Here is a 20,576-nt window from a genome sequence, read left to right on the forward strand (position 1 = left end):
ACACATGTTGCAGTAATATAGAAGAAGTCAATTAATTTAAAAAGTAACACAACAGAATGAAATCTAATGAAATGCTACATAAGGATGTAATAACACTTTTACAAGAAACTATGTAAATAAATTATTAGAAAGAAGAGAAGGTATTGTGATAAACTCTTGTAACCTCAACAAGGAGGAAGCTAAGGATGGAGGATAATGAAGTTCAAGACAACCTTACTTCACTGAGAGCTGGAGGCCAGTCTGTACCTTTTAGCTACCCTTTCTCCAACAACCAAAAGAAGCAATCATTACATATGACATGTTCTGTTTCTAATTCGTGAATCATGCAACACAGTAGGTAATTGTGCAGCATTGTATGTTTTCAACTGAACTCTGAGAACATATTTAATACTTTCTGATGGAAGCAAACTTTAAAATGAAAAGTCTTTAGATTGAAAATGTTTTCTATTTTGAGGAAGACTTTTGAAGCACAAGCAACAAAGTCTCAATAAAACCTAACCTGAGGTATTTGTTTCCTTGAAGATCATGGGTGTGAATGCATCAAATAATTGTAACAGATTCAGAGGATTTGCCTATTTAGCTTTGTGCCCTTTATTTTAAAGTTTAGAAAGTTATGGAATAAAACATTAATTAGGAGTGCTGGCTCCCCCCGGCTAAGCCCTCCCGCCTGCCATCCCAGCTCCCATCCAGGTACAAATTCCTATATTTCTCCCTTCCCCATGGGGCCATAAAATTTTCACAGCTCAGCTGCATTGCGAGCTGGGCCTGCATTGTAGGCACAACCCGGAAAGTGGGAGTGCCTGTGCTTCAATAGCCTGCCTGAGGAAAGGTGGGCATTCTGTCAGTGAAGTCCCTGCCCAACAAGGGAACCTGACCTGGTACCAGAAGTTCCAATAGAGAGCATTGAAGTAAGAGATGAGCAGACACCAAGGCAAGACCTCGTCCAACAATCTGAAAAACAACATGAAAACACCAGATCCCAACGACCCTACAATAGAAGGACTGGAACACCTTAACCCAGAAGAAGTGGAAAAAAGTGCCATTATGAAAGCAATAGAGTCCCTTAAACAGGATATGAATAACTCCCTTAAAGAATTGGATGAGAAATATAACAAAAAGTTTGAAGAAATGAGTATAGAAATGGATGAGAAATATAACAAAAAGTTTGAAGAAATAAGTAAATCTGTGAATGATACCCTGAGAAACCAAGAAAAAACAATCAAACAGGTAAAGGAACACAGTTCAAGAATTGAAAACTGAAATGGAGGCAATGAGGAAAGCACAAACCGAGAACTGGCTGGATATGGAAAACCTAGGTAAACGAACGGAGACTACAGAATCAAGCATAACCAATAGAATACAAGAGATAAAAGAACGAATCTCAGATTCTGAAGATACCATAGAGAACATAAATGCTCTGGTCAAAGAAAACGGCAAATCCAACAAATTCTCTTCACAAAACATTCAGGAAATCTGGGACACAATTGAAAAAACCAAATCTAAGAATAATAGGGATTGAAGAAGGAGAAGAACTGCAGATCAAAGGCCCAGAAAATATATTCAACAAAATTATAGAAGAAAACTTTCCCAATCTAAAGAACGATATTCCTATGAAGGTTCAAGAAGCATACAGAACACCAAATAGACTGGATCAAAAAAAAAAAAAAACATCCCCTCGCCATATAATAATCAAAACACAAAACATACAGATTAAAGAAAGAATATTAAGAGCTGCAAAGGAAAAAGGTCAAGTAACTTATAAAGGTAAACCTATCAGGCTTACACCGGACTTCTCTATGGAAACCATGAAAGCCAGAAGATCCTGGATAGAGGTACTGCAGAAACTGAGAGACCATGGATGCAAACCCAGACTATTATATCCAGCCAAGCTATCGTTCACTATCAACGGAGAAAACAAAGTATTCCAGGATAAAAATAAATTTAAACAATACGTAGCCACAAATCCAGCCTTACAGAAAGTAATAGAAGGAAAATCGCAACCCAAGGAATCCAACATTGCCATCACTGCCTACAATAACACAGACATCTAGCGACCCTTCACAACCACAACTCAAAGAAGAGAAACACACAAACTCTACTAGACACACACACAAAAAAATAAAAACCGGAATCAACAACCACTGGTCATTAATATCACTTAATATTAATGGACTCAACTCACCTATAAAAAGGCACAATCTAAGAGATTGGATACAAAAACAGGATCCAACATTCTGCTGTTTACAAGAAACACACCTCAACCACAAAGATAGACATCTACTCAGAGTAAAGGGTTGGGAAAAGGTTTTCTAAGCAAACGGACCTAAGAAACAAGCGGGCGTGGCCATTCTAATATCTAACAAAATTGACTTCAAACTAAAATCAATCAGAAGAGATGGAGATGGACATTTTATACTCTAAACAGGAACAATTCATCAGGAGGAAGTCTCAATCCTGAATATCTATTCCCCTAATATAAAAGCACCCACTTATGTAAAAGAAAAACTTTTAGAACTCAAGGCAGTCATCAAACTACACACACTAATAGTAGGAGACTTCAACACACCTCTCTCATCAATGGACAGGTCAATCAAACAGAAACTCAACAGAGAAATAAGAGAATTACTAGAGGTAATGAATCAAATGGACTTAACAGATATCTATAGAACATTCCACCCAAAAAGGAAAGAATATACCTTCTTCTCTGCAGCTCATGGAACCTTCTCGAAAATTGACCACATACTCAGTAACAAAGCAAACTTCCACAGATACAAAAAAATATTAGTAACCACCTGTGTCTTGTCGGATCACCACGGAATAAAGTTAGAATTCAATAACAATTCGAACACCAGAAAGCCTACAAACGTGTGGAAATTGAACAGTCAACTACTGAATCATCCCTGGGTCAAGGAAGAAATAAAGAAAGAAGTTACTGGGAATCGAACTCAGGACCTTTGGAAGAGCAGGCAATGCTCTTAACCACTGAGCCATCTCTCAGGTCCTGAGTTCAATTCCCAGCAACCACATGGTGGCTCATAACCATCTGTAATGAGGTCTGGTGCCCTCTTCTGGCCTGCAAACATACACACAGACAGAATATTGTATAATAAATAAATAAATATTAAAAAAAAGAAAGAAGTTAAAGTCTTCCTTGAATTTAATGAAAATAAAGACACAACATACTCAAACATATGGGACACAATGAAAGCAGTGCTAAGAGGAAAGTTCATAGCACTAAGTGCCCAATTAAAGAAAATGGAGAAAGCACATATTGGAGACTTAACAGCACACCTGAAAGCTCTGGAAAAAAAAAAGAAGCAGTCTCTCCCAGGAGGAGTAGGAGATTGGAAATAATCAAACTGAGGGCTGAAATCAACAAACTAGAAACACAGAAAACAATCCAAAAAACCAACGAAACAAGTTGGTTCTTGGAGAAAATCAACAAGATTGACAAACCCCTATCCAAACTAATCAAACGACAGAGAGAGAGAACACTCAAATTAATAAGATCAGAAATGAAAAGGGGGACATAACAACAGACACAGAGGAAATTCAGAGAATCATTAGATCTTACTACCAAAGTTTATATGCCACAAAGTTGGAAAATGTACAAGAAATGGATTGGTTTTTAGATAGATACCATTTACCAAAGTTAAATCAAGACCAGGTGAACAATCTAAATAGACCTGTTAGTCGCGAAGAATTAGAAGCGGTTATCAAAAATCTCCCGACCAAAAAAAGCCCAGGGCCAGATGGTTTCAACGCAGAATTCTACCAGAACTTCCAAGAAGAGCTGATACCTATACTCCTTAAGGTATTTCACAATATAGAAACAGAAGAGTCATTGCCAAACTCTTTTTATAAAGCTACAGTTACCCTGATAGCAAAATCACATAAAGACACAACCAAGAAAGAGAATTACAGGCCAACCTCACTCATGAACATCGACGCAAAAATTCTCAACAAAATCCTGGCAAACCGATTCCAAGAACACATTAGAAAAATTATCCATTATGATCAAGTAGGCTTCATTCCAGAGATGCAGGGCTGGTTCAAAATACACAAATCCATCAATGTAATCCATCATATAAATAAACTGAAAGAAAAAAACCATATGATCATCTCATTAGATGCTGAAAAAGCATTTGACAAAATCCAACATCCCTTTATGATAAAGGTGTTGAAGAGATTGGGGATACAAGAATCATACCTAAATATAATAAAAGCTATTTACAGCAAGCCGACAGCTAACATCAAACTTAATGGAGAGAAACTCAAAGCCATTCCATTGAAATCAGGAACAAGACAAGGCTGTCCACTCTCCCCATACCTCTTCAATATAGTGCTAGAAGTTCTAGCAATAGCAATACAACAACATAAGGGGATCAAGGGGATTCGAATTGGAAAGGAAGAAGTTAAACTCTAGTTATTTGCAGACAATATGATAGTATACATGAGCGACCCCAAAAACTCTACCAAAGATCTCCTAGAGCTGATAAACACCTTTAGTAATGTGGCAGGATACAAGATCAACTCCAAAAAATCAGTTGCCCTCCTATACACAAAAGATAAAGAAGCAGGGAGGGAAATCAGAGAAACTTCACCTTTCACGATAGCCACAAATAGCATAAAATATCTTGGGATAACTCTGACCAAGGAAGTGAAAGACCTATTTGACAAGAACTTTAAGTCTTTGAAGAAAGAAATTGAGGAGGATACCAGAAAATGGAAAGATCTCCCTTGCTCTTGGATTGGGAGGATCAACATAGTAAAAATGGCAATTCTACCAAGAGCAATCTATAGATTCAATGCAATCCCCATCAAAATCCCATCAAACTTCTTCACAGACCTTGAGAGAATAATAATTAATTATATATGGAAAAACAAAAACCCCAGGATAGCCAAAACAATCTTATACAATAAAGGAACTTTTGGAGGTATAACCATCCCTGACTTCAAACTCTATTACAGAGCTACAGTATTGAAAACAGCTTGGTACTGGCATAAGAAAAGAGAAGTCGACCTATGGAATCGAATAGAAGACCCAGATATTAACCCACAAACCTATGAACACTTGATTTTCAACAAGGGGGCTAAAGGTGTGCAATGGAAGAAGAAAAGCATCTTTAACAAATGGTGCTGGCATAACTGGATGTCAACCTGTAGAAGAATGAAAGTAGATCCATATCTATCACCATGCACAAAAATCAAGTCCAATGGATTAAAAACCTCAACATTAATCTGACCACTTTGAACCAGAAAGAAGAGATAGTGGGAAGTAGTCTACAAGACATAGGCACAGGAGACCACTTCCTAGGTAGAAGCCAATTAGCACAGACAATAAGAGAATCAATGAATAAATGGGACCTCCTGAAACTGAGAAGCTTCTGTAAAGCAAAGGACACCGTCAGTAAGACAAAAAGGCTACCTTCTGATTGGGAGAAGATCTTCACCAACCCCTCATCAGATAAAGGCCTGATCTCCAAAATATACAAAGAACTCAAGAAACTAGACAAAAAAAACCTCTAATTAACCCAATTAAAAAATGGGGTGCTGATCTGAACAGAGAATTCTCAACAGAAGAACTCCGAATGGCCAAAAGACACTTAAGGTCATGCTCAACCTCCTTAGCGATCAGGGAAATGCAAATCAAAACAACTATGAGATACCATTTTACACCGGTCAGATTAGCTAAAGTCAAAAACACCAATGATAGCCTATGCTGGAGAGGATGTGTAGAGAGGGGAACTCTCATCCATTGTTGGTGGGAATGCAAACTTGTGCAGCCACTGTGGAAATCTGTGTGGCGGTTTCTCAGGAAACTGGGAGTCAACCTCCCTCAAGACTCAGCAATTCCACTCTTGGGAATATACCCAAGACATGCCCTATCATACCACAAAAGCATTTGTTCAACTATGTTCATAGCAGCACTATTTGTAATAGCCAGAACCTGGAAACAACCTAGGTGCCCCTCAATAGAAGAATGGTTAAAAAAGGTGTGGAACATATATACACTAGAGTTTTACTCAGCGGTAAAAAACAATGACATCTTGAATTTTGCATGCAAATGGATGGACATAGAAAACACTTTACTGAGTGAGGTAAGCCAGACCCAAAAAGAGGAATATGGTATGTATTCACTCATAAGTGGATTCTAGCCATAATCAAAGGTCTTTGAGCCTATTATTCGAGATCCTAGAGAAGCTAAATAGGAAGGTGAACATGATGAAAATCATGTACTTATCCTCCTGGAGATTGGAAATAGACAAGAGTCCCAGGTAACCTTGGGTGCATGGGGCGGGGTGGGAGGGTTGTTGGAAGGGGAGAGGGTTAGAGAGAAGGGAGTAGGGGAGGAATGGGGAAAACTCGGGAGACTGGGATGGGGGGAGGGAGGAAGGATGGATCAGGGAAAAATATATCTCAACTACGGGAGTCATTTTAGGGTTTACATGAGACTTGATTATAAATGGGATCCCAGGTCCAAGGAGAGATCCCCAGATTGTTCTCTGGACAGAGGAGAGGGTGCCTGAACCGGCCTTGGCCTATAACCATACTGATGAATATTTTGCTTATCACCATAGAACCTTCATCTGGCGATGGATGGAGATAGAGACAGAGACCCACATTGGAACACTGGACTTAACTCCCTAGGTCCAAACGAGAAGCAGAAGGAAAGAGAACATGAGCAAAGAAGGCAAGATCAGAGGGAACCTTCATCCGAGGATGGATGGCGATACAGACGGAGACCCACATTGGAGCACCGGACTGAGCCCCCCATGGTCCAAATGAGGAGCAGAAGGAGGAAGAACATGGAAAAGGAAATCAGGACCGCGAGGGGTGCAATCACCCACTGATACAAGGGGACTGATCTAATGAGTGTTCACCAAGGCCAGTTGGACTGGGACTGAATGAGCACGTGATCCAACCAAATTCTCTGAATGTGGCCGGATTCTCTGAATGTGGCTGGCCCGGAGTCTTTCTGAAAAGCCATTGACAATGACACTGGGACTTGTTTCCTCTGCATATACTGTATTTTTGGGATCCAGTCTGTTTGGATACTCACCTTCCTGGACCTGGAGGGAGGGGGGAGGAACTTGAACTTCCCACAGGGCAGGAAGCCCTGACTGCTCTTAGGGATGGAGAGGGAAGAGGAGGGGGAGTGGGGGTAGTGGGAGGCTGTTGGGAGGAGGGGCGGAAATGGAAACTTTTATAATTTAATAAACTTTGAATTGAAATTTATAAAAAAAAGAAAAAAAACATTAATTAGTATTTAACTCTAATCTATTTGAACTAAGCAACAGAATTTGAGAACTCAGCCCTTGCCATACTCCTCTGGCAAGCACAAAATTTAATTTATCTGTTGATGTTCCTTCAAGATTTCTTAGACATTTTTTAAAGCAATGACCCAGTGGGGAGAGTTATATATTGAGAGAGTAAACAGCTGCTGAACCACAGTGGGTTTGTCATGGTTTAAATACATGAAGCCCATGTACACAGGACAACAGGATCCAGCCATTCCAAAAGAAATGCTACAGCTCCCCAGATGTTTAAGTGGTGGTGGATTTCCCAAATCCATTCAGGGTTGTTTTGCATTTGAAAGCACCTTTTTTCTTATACCTGAAGACTATTTTTGAAAAAAAAAAAAAAAACACAGTGGTACCATAAAGCTCATAACAAAATACTCCTATTGCCTTCCTCAGCTCTCTCCACTGATTTAGAGGCGGGATGTTCGGCAAAACATATATAATTAACGGGATGGCCAGGGGAGTGCCAGCCCAGAGAACAGTTCTCACAGCTGGAACACAGTTGTCTCCAGACTTCATCAGCTATGTTGTGCTATTCATGTACAGACAAAAGGCCTTTCACCTTCTTCCAGCCTCAGGAAACAAAGAAACAGGGCACTTGTCAAAAGAAAATGAATGGTTTCAGAAAGTGTTTATTTCCAACTGTTTTTGTGAAATGTAAAGGCATATACTTAAAGTAAAGAAAAAAGTTTCCAAAACTTGTTTTCTTTTTTTTTTTTATTAAGGGTTTTAAGCTCAAGGAACTATAGCATTATGAGAACTCTTAACAAAGGAAATAATCAGGCAAAACTTTGGCACAATTTTGGGGAGTTCTTTCAAGTTTAGCTTCTTGCAAAGGCAAGAAAATAACTTTTGGTATCTTGCCAAGGAAGAGAAAATAAATGTACATTTAACCAAGACATTTATTTTGTAAACTCTGGGGTTTTTTAATTTAACATTATTTCCTTTTGTTTTCCCTTTACGTTGTTGCATAGTACAATATTCTCCAGGAACAGAATTGCATAGTAACTTTTATATTCTAGTTCTCAAGCATGTGAGCAAACTTCAAATATTCTAGGCATCTCTGTCTCCTTCATAATGTCATCTGGAATACTAGAGAGATCATTTGAAATGAACACTGGGTTTGAAGGAGTATTGTTCTTAGGCTATGTAACCTTCCCATTAAAACACAAAATTCTGAGCAACTTCACTATGTGATTCAGGAAAAATCCACATTTATCTTCAGATATTCACGTAAAGCCACACAGCGTCACCGTAACCTGGACAGATCACGTGAGAAATATCAGGCATGGAAAGAAGAACTTGTTTGGGCTCAATGTTTCATTTGCAGTCTACAAAGCTTTGCTCTGTTTATTCCTGGTGCGCAGTCATTTAGAACATGATCAGAACATGACCACAGCGTCATGACTGTTGGCAGCAGACTGCTGAGGTTGGTCACTGAGCCCTAGAGGAGCAACAGAGAGTACACACAACGGAGAGAGAATAACCCCAGTGACTGACCGCCTCTAGCCAAGTTCCACCCGGAAACATGTGCAATCACTTCAAAATACCACCGCCAAAGAGGAAACAATGGTCAACATCTGAGCCTGTGGGTAGTTTTCATAGAAATTTCAGTGAAATGTACGTTTTAAAATTTTGTCCTTGCCCCCATCACTCTCGACAAAGGTTGATAATGGTCATTTCATATTGCAAAATAAATACAGTAGTCTAGGGACTTTTGAAGATACATTCATAGAGTCTCAAGAGTTCAATATTGTTCCAACATAGAAGTCCAAAGATGCTTTGAAGGCAAGGAAAACTGTGCATATTTATGTTACGATGGTGGAGAGCAAACACCCCTTGTAGAAAAGGGGGACTTAAGAGTGTGACCAGAAGTAACTGGAAAAAACTAAACATCCAGCCAGGGAAATACTATATTATGTATCTCCATATTCAACTTCCAGGACACATGGTATCGTGATATAAACTCCAAAGGATCTGAGCAGCTCCGCCCCCAGGTTTTTGCCATTAGCAGTTTACAAGTCCTGTCTCCTCCTTCTGAGTGTGGCTTTCCCTTCTGAGTCCCTGGGTACCTGATAACTGCTGATGGGGAAGCTCAGCCAGTCACTTTTGCCTAGGATGTGGCCGCCTGGAGTCAGAACTTCGGGTGCTCGCCCCTTGTTCTCTCTCTCTCTCTCTCTCTCTCTCTCTCTCTCTCTCTCTCTCTCTCTCTCGGCTACGTATGGTGCTCACCGGGCCTGGGTCGTGTAAGTTTCTCCATTTTCCAATTATTAAACTGTATTCGTTGTTTTTGAGCTGGTCTGGTTAATTCTAACTACTGGTCGACCACGTCCATCAAACTGCAGATGAATCCTAGAGAAACAGTCTCCCAAGCAGATTTATATGTAGTGAACCCAGAAAACATCTCCAAGAAAGTTTCAAATGACTTCTTTCAGATCCTAGATCACATCCCTAGAAGTCTAGCCATCTTTTAAGATATGCTCAAGGCATCTTACCTACTGTACCAGTGCAAAATACTTGGTTTCTTTCCTTTTCTGCCCCAACTTCACCCAGACTTTTCCAACCAAATCCCAAATGCATCAAATCTTTCTTCTCGGTATCTGCACCTGATTCCACTGTAGAACTATCTAAAAATAGCCAGAAAAAACCTAAGCTGAATGGCATGACATTTCCCTCACCCATATTAACTAGTCTGTTACATTACATTAAGCCTGACACAAAGTCTAGGGACATGAGAAAAACGTAGATGCATTCTTTTCACAATGTAATAAGGTAATGTGTATAGTCTTTACTCCACTCTCAATGAGCCTTTGTTCTCACTGCTTTCCCATGTGCAATCTTTACTTTCTTTATTTCTTTTGCCAAGTTGGTCTTCTGAGCTCTCCCTCAACTGTCTTAAGCACGGTAGTTTAATTAGCATTATCAAGTTTCTCCAGCCTACACACCTTCAAACTCTTAGAATTTTCTCCCACAAATAACCTCTGAAGGCTTAAGACCCATTCTGCCAGCGAAGCAGTGGTGGAACGTTCTTTTAATCTCAGCAATCAGGAGGCAGAGGCAGGCAGATTTCTGTGAGTTCAAGGCCAGCCTGGTCTACATGAGCTAGTTCCAGAACAAGCTCCAAAGCTAGAGAAACCCTGTCTGAAAAACAGATCCATACTGCCAGGTTTACTCATAGCAACAACACCACTTCTGTTATCAGTGTATTTGGTTATTGAGAGCTTGCAGTCACCACCATGAATGTACAATACAAAGAATGAAACTATAATTTTGGCTAGCGGTTTCTGAGGTTTCAGTCTTCAGTGAAATAAATGGGTTCAAGAACACAGCAGTTAACCCCAAAGTCACCAGTAGATGAGAGGCAGGGCCCACAATGGACTGACATACTCCTTTTCCTTCTTCCTTCATTAAAACCACTAGCCTATGCGACAGTGCGCCCACCACATTAGTTTACATTCTGCATAAAGAGACCCTATGACAGGACCAAAGGTGTGTGCTTTGATAGATAGATAGATAAATAGATAGATAGATAGATAGATAGATAGATAGATAGATAGATAGATAAACTATTTTGATGTACCCAAGGGATGACCAACATTATCTATCTCACAAATTTCCATTACTGACTTTGGTCAATTTTCACCTGCTTCCTTGAACATAAGGAGTTGCTAGGCTTCCTACTAAACTTCCTTGGCATAAGAAGAGTTGTATGCTAGACCTCTTGACCCCAGCTTATCTTCTTTATTTTCTTATCACCTGATCTCCCCATCGGGTCCCTGTCATTGAAGAACAATTTGCTGGTTCCAGTCATCAAATGAAATGAATAATTACCATGAGCCTTCAAAAACTTTTCAATAATAGAACTCTTACCAGTATCTTACCAGTATGTACTACTTTACAGAATAGGACAGTTTGTGGTATCACATACATTTAAACATTCTAATTGTACATTCTTTTCTACAAGGAGGTGTCCTGTATACAACATTCTTCAGGGTAAACTTAATATACTATTAATTTAAAATGTAAATTGATTTCATAATAACCAACATCTCAAGTCCCCAAAGTGTATTAATGCCATTTCCATTAGAGTCAAGCTTAATTAAATGCATCAATATTTTTTAGAAAATAATATTTCAAAGAACGTAAGTGCTACGTGTGTAAATCAGTGAGAGGCGAATAATTAACACTGACAGGACCTGGGTTCCTTCTCCAAGCTGCAAATCAATCAATTAATTAATAAATCAACCAGTAATAATATTATTGACTTTGGGCAGAAGTTATCTAATGGTTGCCTTGAAATGCTTCTGAGCTGTATTTAAGATAACTTCTTTCTGAGGTTGTAATCTTTCCCTTCAGCAATTTTTTCCTTGTTTCAGCTTAATCATAGCAATTACACACATGGGGGTGTGTCCTTTGCGTTTATTGATTTGTTTTTATCCTGTCTTTCAGAAGGGACATTAGAACAGGTACTCAGCCTCTGTCGTTCATGCTCAATGCTTGCACCTAAGAGATGCCTGCTTGGTGCCTGGAAAGTAGTTGCTGTGGAACATGGTCCTGAATTTAACTACACTCTGATAAATATGATCTGAAATGTCTTCAGAAAATTATCACTTACTTAAAATTTAAAAGTGATTTATGTGCTAGACAATCTTTGTTAGCTTGTTATCCAGGCAAAAATTTCTGGTATTTTAAGTAAATTACAAAATATATGAATGCAATATCATTTTTTACAAAACTGATGTTTATAAAAAGCAAAAATTATAGGCAAATTATTTGCTAGCCTATAACTTAATAGTAAAGAAAATATCATCATAGACTTGATAAATTTTTATTTTTTCAATGCAGTATTTCTCTGTGAAACAGATTGAGAAAAGAGAAAGATTGGGTATCACAGCAGTGAAGAAGACTGCACAATTCAAGAAGCAGTCTAGTCAGATACATTAGGCTGAGTTCTAGTTTGAATCTTCAGACCCATACTCTTATATGCAGACAGCTTACTTTTTGAGTAGTTAGAATCCCTGACTTACTTTTATATAGCCCAATTAAATGAAGATGAACTGATATCATCTTGATGGTTAAATGGCAAAGAGAAAGCAGGGGATCATAACATTGCAAAACCTCAAGTTAATAGGAGGATCCCTATAGTAGTTGAACCTGATCTAATGAAGTAGGTCTAAACTAAGGAAATAAGTCATTTCAGTATTCTAACAGCCTACTAGAAGAGGATTCTGTGAGTTTGGGGCAGCAAATAAATAAATCATGAAAACGATCAGGTAATATCAATGGAGACTTGGCCTCAAATGAGAACTCAGCTTTGGCTGAATATTTGCAAAAGTCTAAGCTGAGAATGCAACTAAGCCTTATCCTAACTTGCTGTTCAAAACACCAAGATAAGGAAAGACTAAATTAAATACCATTAGATTCTTGCAATTTTTATCCAGCAGTAAAATCAAAAACATATGCTTGCTCCAATTTGTACCTTTGTGATGGCAGTGATACATTCGTTGTAACAAAACCAGGAAGACTGGGAGAATCTCTTATGAACACAATAATCCTAGAGCTCTAAGAAGATGACTGAGTACAAAACAGTTGGTGAAAATGTTGGAATCCTTAAAACTACAATAGTCCAGAAAGCAGGCTGATTTGGAGGAAAGCACTCATTTTGTTTTTCTTTGCACAGTTTAAGTGAATACATGAAACAAATGAAAGTCAGATTGACCACTTGCAAGATTCAGAGCCAATTAGGAAGAACAGGAATTAAAGACACGCAGAGAATTTCAGTTTGACATCATACAAATTAGAGACATGTGGATGACTCCAGAGCAACCCACCATTTGAGTTCCAACCCCAATCACAGAAAGCCTTGAAGACGTCTAAGAATTTGTTAGCAGAGTTTGATCACAATCATCCAGTAATGGAGCAACTTTCAGTGGAAAAAAGAATAGTCACAGTCTCAACTCCATAGACAATGAAATTCTTTAATGTTTGATCTCCATCTACACCTGGGATTTTTAAGTACATGAGATGAAACCATATCTATAGATCACTGACTATATATATATATATATATATGGTATAATATATATATGGTATAATATATATATGGTATAATAAGTGTCATCAAATAATTTAACTGCTGTTGATACTATTCATGGTTGTTATTGCAGGAAATGAGATTTTTGTAGAATGTCAACGTATTACCGCCTGAATAGTCAGTCTGAGTCAGAATAAACATGACAAAAGCAAAGAATACAGAATGGAAATTATGAAAAGCTACATGAAAGGTGGGAAGAAACTTTAAGATATTTGTTTTGAGGAGGCTGGAGAGTTGGCTCAGAGGATAAGATTCACTGGCAGCTCTTCCAGAGGTTCTGAGTCTACTTCCAAGCACCCACATGGTAGCTCACAATCATCTGTAATGAGATCTGCTGCCCTCTCCTGACATGGAAGTGTACATGCAGTAGAAATATTGTATACACAATAAATAAATAAATCTTAAAAAGCAAAAGATAATTGTTTTGAGAACAGTGTATGAGAAAAATGTGTAATGAACTGATAGACTATGGAATTAGGAAGCGGGGACACGTTAGCGGTGATGATATGCTAAATTTGTGGTATTTCTGCTACTGATGTGAACTAAGAAGTAAAATGTCCAGAAAAAGCCTCTGAAAACATATTGATGGAATTCAAAGCTGGATAAGAGCTAAGGATTTGCAAGTATCCCTGAAAGGAATAATTTTGCTCTGAATAAGGGCTTCCCGTACTACTAAACAGAGGAGGCATGAGGTTGATTCAAATGAATGGTAGATGCCGTTGGGTAAAACTTCCAAGACTGTTGATTTTTTTTTCTAGTAGGTTCACTTTTAGAAACACTGTGTATTAGACCAAAAAAAAAGTTCTATCATCTTTCTGCTTTGAGTTTTCTCTACATCTCCACAAAAACAACCTTACAAAGTAACAACTTTACAAAGTGTTCTTATGACCTCCTTTGGGATCCATTTGGTCAGACAAGTATAAACTTGGGTAATGAGGATGCCTCTGGGAATGTGATGCAAGTCTGTGGCTCACCTGAGAGCTGGGCTGGGGTTACACCAACAGAGGTATCTTCTTCACCTGAGCCTTCTGATCTGAAAGCAAAGAGCCCCAGCTAGCGGTCACTATGCCCCTTTACCCTCCTAAGGAACTCAAAACAACTGAATGTGACGCTAAGCTGTGTAGCACCCACCTAAGACCTCCCTATTTGAAATTGTACTTCAAGGCTGGGAGGTTTATCTTGATTATTTCATTTGTTCTTGCAGACTATTAAAATTTTGGCAACTTGCTGGCCTGAAGGTTTGAATATGACTAGCAGCCTGCAAACATGGATTGCTTAAGGGGGCCGAACTTCCTGTTGTACTTGTACTTGAATTTTGTCACCTAGATAGGAAAAAATAATGGATTCTTAAGAAACTAATTACTCTGTTCTGCAATTTCTTCTTGTGCTAGAGATAAAATGGGAAGCAGTTGCCAATTTTAATTCATAAATAGTCTGTGAGATCAGACGATGCAGTATCCTTAATAATGTTAAATATAGAGAAAGATTTCTGCAAGAACTTTGGGAGCATGGACGGAAAAGTGTGCATAGCAACAGTAATGTTTACAATAATTTCAACTTCTAAAGAAATACCTTAAGGAAATAATGAAAGTCATTCACCGTAGTATGTGTAGAATAGGAACAAACATGCCAAATGATCAAGTGACCATGTACAGACATGTATAGTGGTTTGGAGAGCCTAGTTTTTTGGAAGATCTTAGCTCAAGGTGAAGCTACTCACCTTCCCAAAACGCACCATATCTGTACATAAAAATAATGATACACAAGGAACAAATACATCTATGTACATAGATATTTATACACATGAAGTTTATGACTCACAACCAGATGGCATGGAGGAAACCTCTCTTGTATGGTATTTCTCTTACAGGAAGTAATGCTCTAACTTTTTTATTAAAAAGATCTGGGAAATGTTTGATATGCGCTTCTAGGTTTTATATGTAAAGTAACAATAGTGAACACCTTCACAATATTACATAATGTTGACTTAAGATAAAGAAAAATATATATCTCTTAAAACACTTGGATGGTGTCGTGTGTCATGTGTGAGTGTTCTTTCCAGATATGAATAAATAAGACCTGCCTTCAAAGCTAAATATCAACAGGTAGATTGTAGGGGAGCACCAAGAGAAACTACCATTAGCATCTCCGAGGCTTTGTCTTTGAAACATGGAGGGCTGACCTTCTTTTTCCCCAGTGAGATTGCTCAGACCTTAATTGATCCTGGCTTGTGGCAGAAAACTACAGATTGCAGAAAATGTGAGTGCGTGGTCACAGGGAGCTTGAGGCATGGGCCTGTCATGTACATAAGGAAATTACAGGATTTTTATAGACTAAAAAAGGTCTTCTGGTTTTTAAAACAATATTGAATGTCGAATTGCTGGAAACAATCCAGTTCTGAAATCATAGGTAAATCGTCTTCATTTTAGCGTCTCTGAAGAATGTGGTTTGTGCATATATTTTAATTGCTACCTTAAAACTACTTAGCAAGGAGCATACATCTGGAAAGTATGTTTGCCTGAACTGTCAATTATAATGAGTACATTTTTAAAAACTAAGCCACAAAGTATTTCTAAGTCTTCTGTGTTACCTGTGCTATGAGCCAGCTGCAAGTTAGAATAGTATTCTCTGTATTCATGCAAATGAACTAACTAAGCACTATCTTTACTTATAGATTTACATAGTATGAAATCAAAAACTAATTTGAAGTAATATATTAGTGAGCTGGTTTAAAAGAAAGTTCAAAGTTAAAATAAGTTTTATTCCCCAAACAATATGTAAGAAATAATCATATACAAGAAGAAAAAGTAATTCATATTTTTTGTAACATTCAGGCTATTTTCCTTTAGAAGTATATGACTTATTATCAGAAGATGAAGAAACCCATTTATTTCTATAACTATTTCTTTTACATGCAGTAATTTTCAAATTCTTTATCAGAAGTGCATTTCCTCAGACATCTATGTTACTTCTTCCTTGTGCATACATACTCTCTGCTTTCTTATTTCTTCAATATTTAATTTAGCTGCCATTTACTCTAAGAGCCTCTGAAGAACATTTTCATCCAAGACCAAATAAGTGAGCAATCCCTTTCCTAAAGCCCATGTGTCCTTAAGTAAACCAGTCTAAATAAAACTGATAAAAATTGGAAGAAAACTTTGCCAGCCAAAAGCATACATTTTATTAAGACCCATTATTTTCATTACTTCTGTATTAAACAGCATGTCCTGAACTCACATCTTTCATATTATCATCTTGGCATATTTATTGCACTCCTGCAAAGATGTGAACACGCACATACGCGTGCACACACATACACAGTAACTCTCATTAAAACAACCCCCATTGACAATAATTCTTTCTCTTTCAGAAGACTCGTGTTAAGACTCACAGGAACCCTGAGATTACCAGAACACTATTCCAACCCTCATAACAGCAGTAATTGGTAAATAGGAGATGATATAAACCACAAAGGGATCAATTACTTGGTTGTTTTTCTACTGGTTAAATTGGGGAACTGGTGTATTTCCTCAAGGGACCATCTAGCTCACCGTAAGGAAACTATACCCAGAGGACATTGGTGGCCTCAAATCAGAGGGTGAATAAGATTGTTTAGAAGGGAAAATTGACCACCTGGTTGTCAAAAGGATCACTACTACAGAGAGTGCTTTTCCTGGCCTATCAGTTCACAACAAATTTTTGAGCTTTATATTACTATATGTGCTACTATTAGCACAGTAATTTGATCAAATATGAAGGACTAACTACATGAGTTAAGACTTTGTAGTCTCATTGATAATCCTTGTGAACGTAATCCTATGTTCAATCTCAAAAAAATTCATAGAATTTTGTTACAGTTATATGAAAAATATTAAATAAACCATGTAGCAATTCCTTTTTAATTGATTTTTTTTACCCCAATATGCCTTAAAATCTTGAAAACAACTTATAGAAGTAATATGATGTATAATTAAATTACTACAATAATTTATACACTTGCCAAAGATCATCAATTTAAAGCAAGCAGTGATGCATTTGCATAGTCTATGTAATGACATTAATTATTACTAATTTATATATATTTATATATATATATATATATATACACACACACACACACACACATAGTGCTTTGGTTTTAAATGTTGCTTTTTATTTTCATGAATAAGTTCAATTTCAGTGTATGATTGCTTTTTTCTGGAAGAGCAATCAATGAATTCACACATTTAACTGTCTTCTCGGTTTCTTTAAATCTGGCAATTTTATTATCTTATAGTGTGCATCATTTTCTTCGTTGAAATAAGATTTTCTAAATGCAATGTTGGACTCACTATGGAAACCCAATTTTCTTACCTCATAACTAAGATATAGAAGCTAAATGTATATAAAATCAGGGGTTGCATCAAATTGTCCTACTGGATTAACTTCTCAGTGACCCAGAATACTGTGATTACCATTAACCTATTAACTTGTATTTAAATATCTCATTGTGGTAACAATAACTTCACCTGTAAGAACACCAGATATTGGTGAGATTACCATCATCTGCATAAGGACAGAAAACTTTCTGCAGACAGAAACTAATGATATCTCAAAAACATTGAAATAAATGTAAGTTTCATGTGTGACAGCCTTCCTAGCAAGTTGTAGAATCAAGGGGTGCCTGAATGTCTCAAGACTAATAGATTTGAAAATAACCACCATTCTACTTGAAATTACTTGTATGTCTGGGTATCTCTATCACTATAATTAATTTTTAAAACAAACTTTATGATGAATAGTAATGAACAAGAATTAAAATAAAAAGTCATGTTTATCAAAACTTCCTGACCACTTCATGTGACTTATTTATTACATATTGTGTATGCATGCTCAAATTTTTAATTATTAATGAACCTTTAAACGCAAGATCGGATGACTAACATGAAACCTACAAAGAACCTTTATTAAGGGAGAAATAAGAAACAGCTTAAGAGGATTTATTTCTGATCAGGAGAGTCTGGAACAATACACATTTCTTATGGCAGTCCCTCCTTAAAAGCTCTGAGGTAAATAAAATGAAAAATCTCTACTCAGATGAATAAGTTGCAATCATATGCACCAAAACTTCATCCCAGTAACTCTAATGTAACTGTGCAAATGTCTAAGGCATTGTACAATCCAAAGATATGGACTTAACTTACTACCCCCTGATGTTCTGCACAGCATACCCTTAGTGAGCTAAACATGAAGCATTACACTTCACCTACTCCAATTAACACAAGACATCTACTTGCAACCTGATCTCTACCTCTGAAATGTAAAGAAGCAAGCTCTGCCTTTTTCCCAGGCACCGTTCCCCCTTCATCTCATGTCACTGAATGGCATAAATGGAAGATAACAATACCATTTCTAAAACAAACCTCACATCTATATAATGCATTCATGAACACTATGTTCCCATAGCAAGAGCTATGGGAATACCAAGTAACTTCCACCATTTAGTAGTCTCTCACTATGAATAGTCTTGTGTGGTGCTTTTCCACGCAGAGTTCTCCTTTCAAAACACAGTGATATCACACTGCCAAATGACAAAAGGAACATAGCTTCAAACGAAAACCTAAGTAGAGAAATGCTCTCTGGTGAGCATGCAAGAGGTTAAAAATTGATGAAACGGCAAGATGACTTCTCAACCCCAGACATCCCTGCTCCATCCAATCACCACAGCAGTCAAGACTTTATAATGTAAGCTAATACTATATTATTCAATCAGTAAATCTCATTTACATTCACCTCTGAACTGAGGGGGTGGGGAGGGATGACATCTACTAGTCAATAGCAGAACAAACAGTCTCCAAGTTGGAAATTCACACGACCTTGGGTGTGAGATTCTTACAGAGCCAGTTTTACTACTTTCATTTGCATCCACAGCACAACAACATATGTAAATGAAGCCAGCAAGGCAGAAATATCCCCATCCCTCCTGTCTCCCCTCCAAATCATGCTAACAAGCTCAGCACTTTGCAGTCCATTTTTTTGGACATGGGAAATTATTTATTAACCCAATAGCAGGTCATTTGAATACGTTTTAAAATTACATTCATTTTAAAGAACTTGGATAATTTTATGGCATTCTTACGCACATCTGGGGGCTTGATATTGAACATTCAGTAACCAAAGCCATACTAAAAGTGTTCGTCTAAAATACTCATATTGATAAAGACAGATGTATCATAAAATGAACTTCACAAAAACAAACAGCTCTCAAGTTCTCTAACACTTTAATAATCACTGTCTTCTGTATTATTAGAACATCTCGAATTGTACCAAATTATTATTTTTTTAATTATTGCCAAAGTGCAGTCTCAAATTATAGAAATCAACAAAACTTATTTTTAAATTTCTGCATGGCTCTCTGCGTTTCTCACCCCCTGGCAATCATTTATAACAGTATTCTATTCTTACCTTATTTTAAGTGAGAAGAAAAAAGTCCCCCAAAAGGATTCCTAAACGGTGTGGAAATATGAGTCACAGTTTTAAAGATTAAAAAAGAAGAAGGAAAAAGAAATAAAAGATCGTCTTAGGTTGAAAAACAAAATCAAAATACTTTGAGCAAAAACTACAGAAATCTCCAAAGTCACGCCTGAGTGGGCGCCCAGCTTGCAAGCATAGGAGTCTCTCCCACGTCCGAGTCGCACTCCTTTGTCAAGTTAAATTGGGTCCTGCTGGTGAAGCGGGTCCCACCAAGGCACAGAGGGTTCCTGTGGGCGTTGCCTCCAGGTGCCCGAGCAGGCGATCTGCTCTCACCCCGGGTTCAGCACCGACACACTGTGGACAGCACCAGCTCCGCTCACGTCCAGTTTGTCTCAGTCACTGAACCAGGCTGTTTCTCGCGCCTCCTCCCTCCGCCAGAGCCAGGCTGCCTGTCAACCCCGCTGTGCCCCGCCCCCACATCTGACGTAACTGGTTTGCATATCAACTCTCCAGGAGGTGAGGGGCGGCCCCTTGACTGGGCTTCTGATGGGTTCTGCCACCACAATCCAGAGGACCAGATCCAGGCTCGAAATCAGCGTTGGAATCGGCATTGTTGGACTTGACGCTGCGCTCGGCGAACCCAGCAGAAACTAGAGGCTGTGGTAGGGTCTGCGCCTCAGCCTTGGCTGGGACCGCGGCTCCCGGGACTCTGTGACCGCACAGCG

At 38.1% G+C, this 20,576-nt stretch overlaps 1 protein-coding gene across 4 annotated transcripts in view; it reads right to left on the reverse strand.

The window, feature by feature from the left end:
• Fstl5 (follistatin like 5) overlaps nt 1–20,283 on the reverse strand; it is a 501,743-nt gene extending 481,460 nt beyond the window's left edge. For 3 of the 4 annotated variants that reach the window (XM_085682502.2, XM_048424769.3, XM_048424768.3), the window contains exon 1: nt 19,843–20,282. The gene's annotated coding sequence lies outside the window, so the exon portion shown is untranslated. Of the gene's footprint in view, nt 1–19,842 lie in introns of all 4 variants that reach the window. The other variant, XM_085682503.2, reaches the window with a different exon arrangement.
• Nucleotides 20,284–20,576: the final 293 nt, after the last annotated feature.

This window comes from Myodes glareolus, chromosome 20 (assembly GCF_982192425.1).
Source record: "Myodes glareolus chromosome 20, mMyoGla1.1, whole genome shotgun sequence".
Lineage (NCBI taxonomy): Eukaryota > Metazoa > Chordata > Mammalia > Rodentia > Cricetidae > Myodes > Myodes glareolus.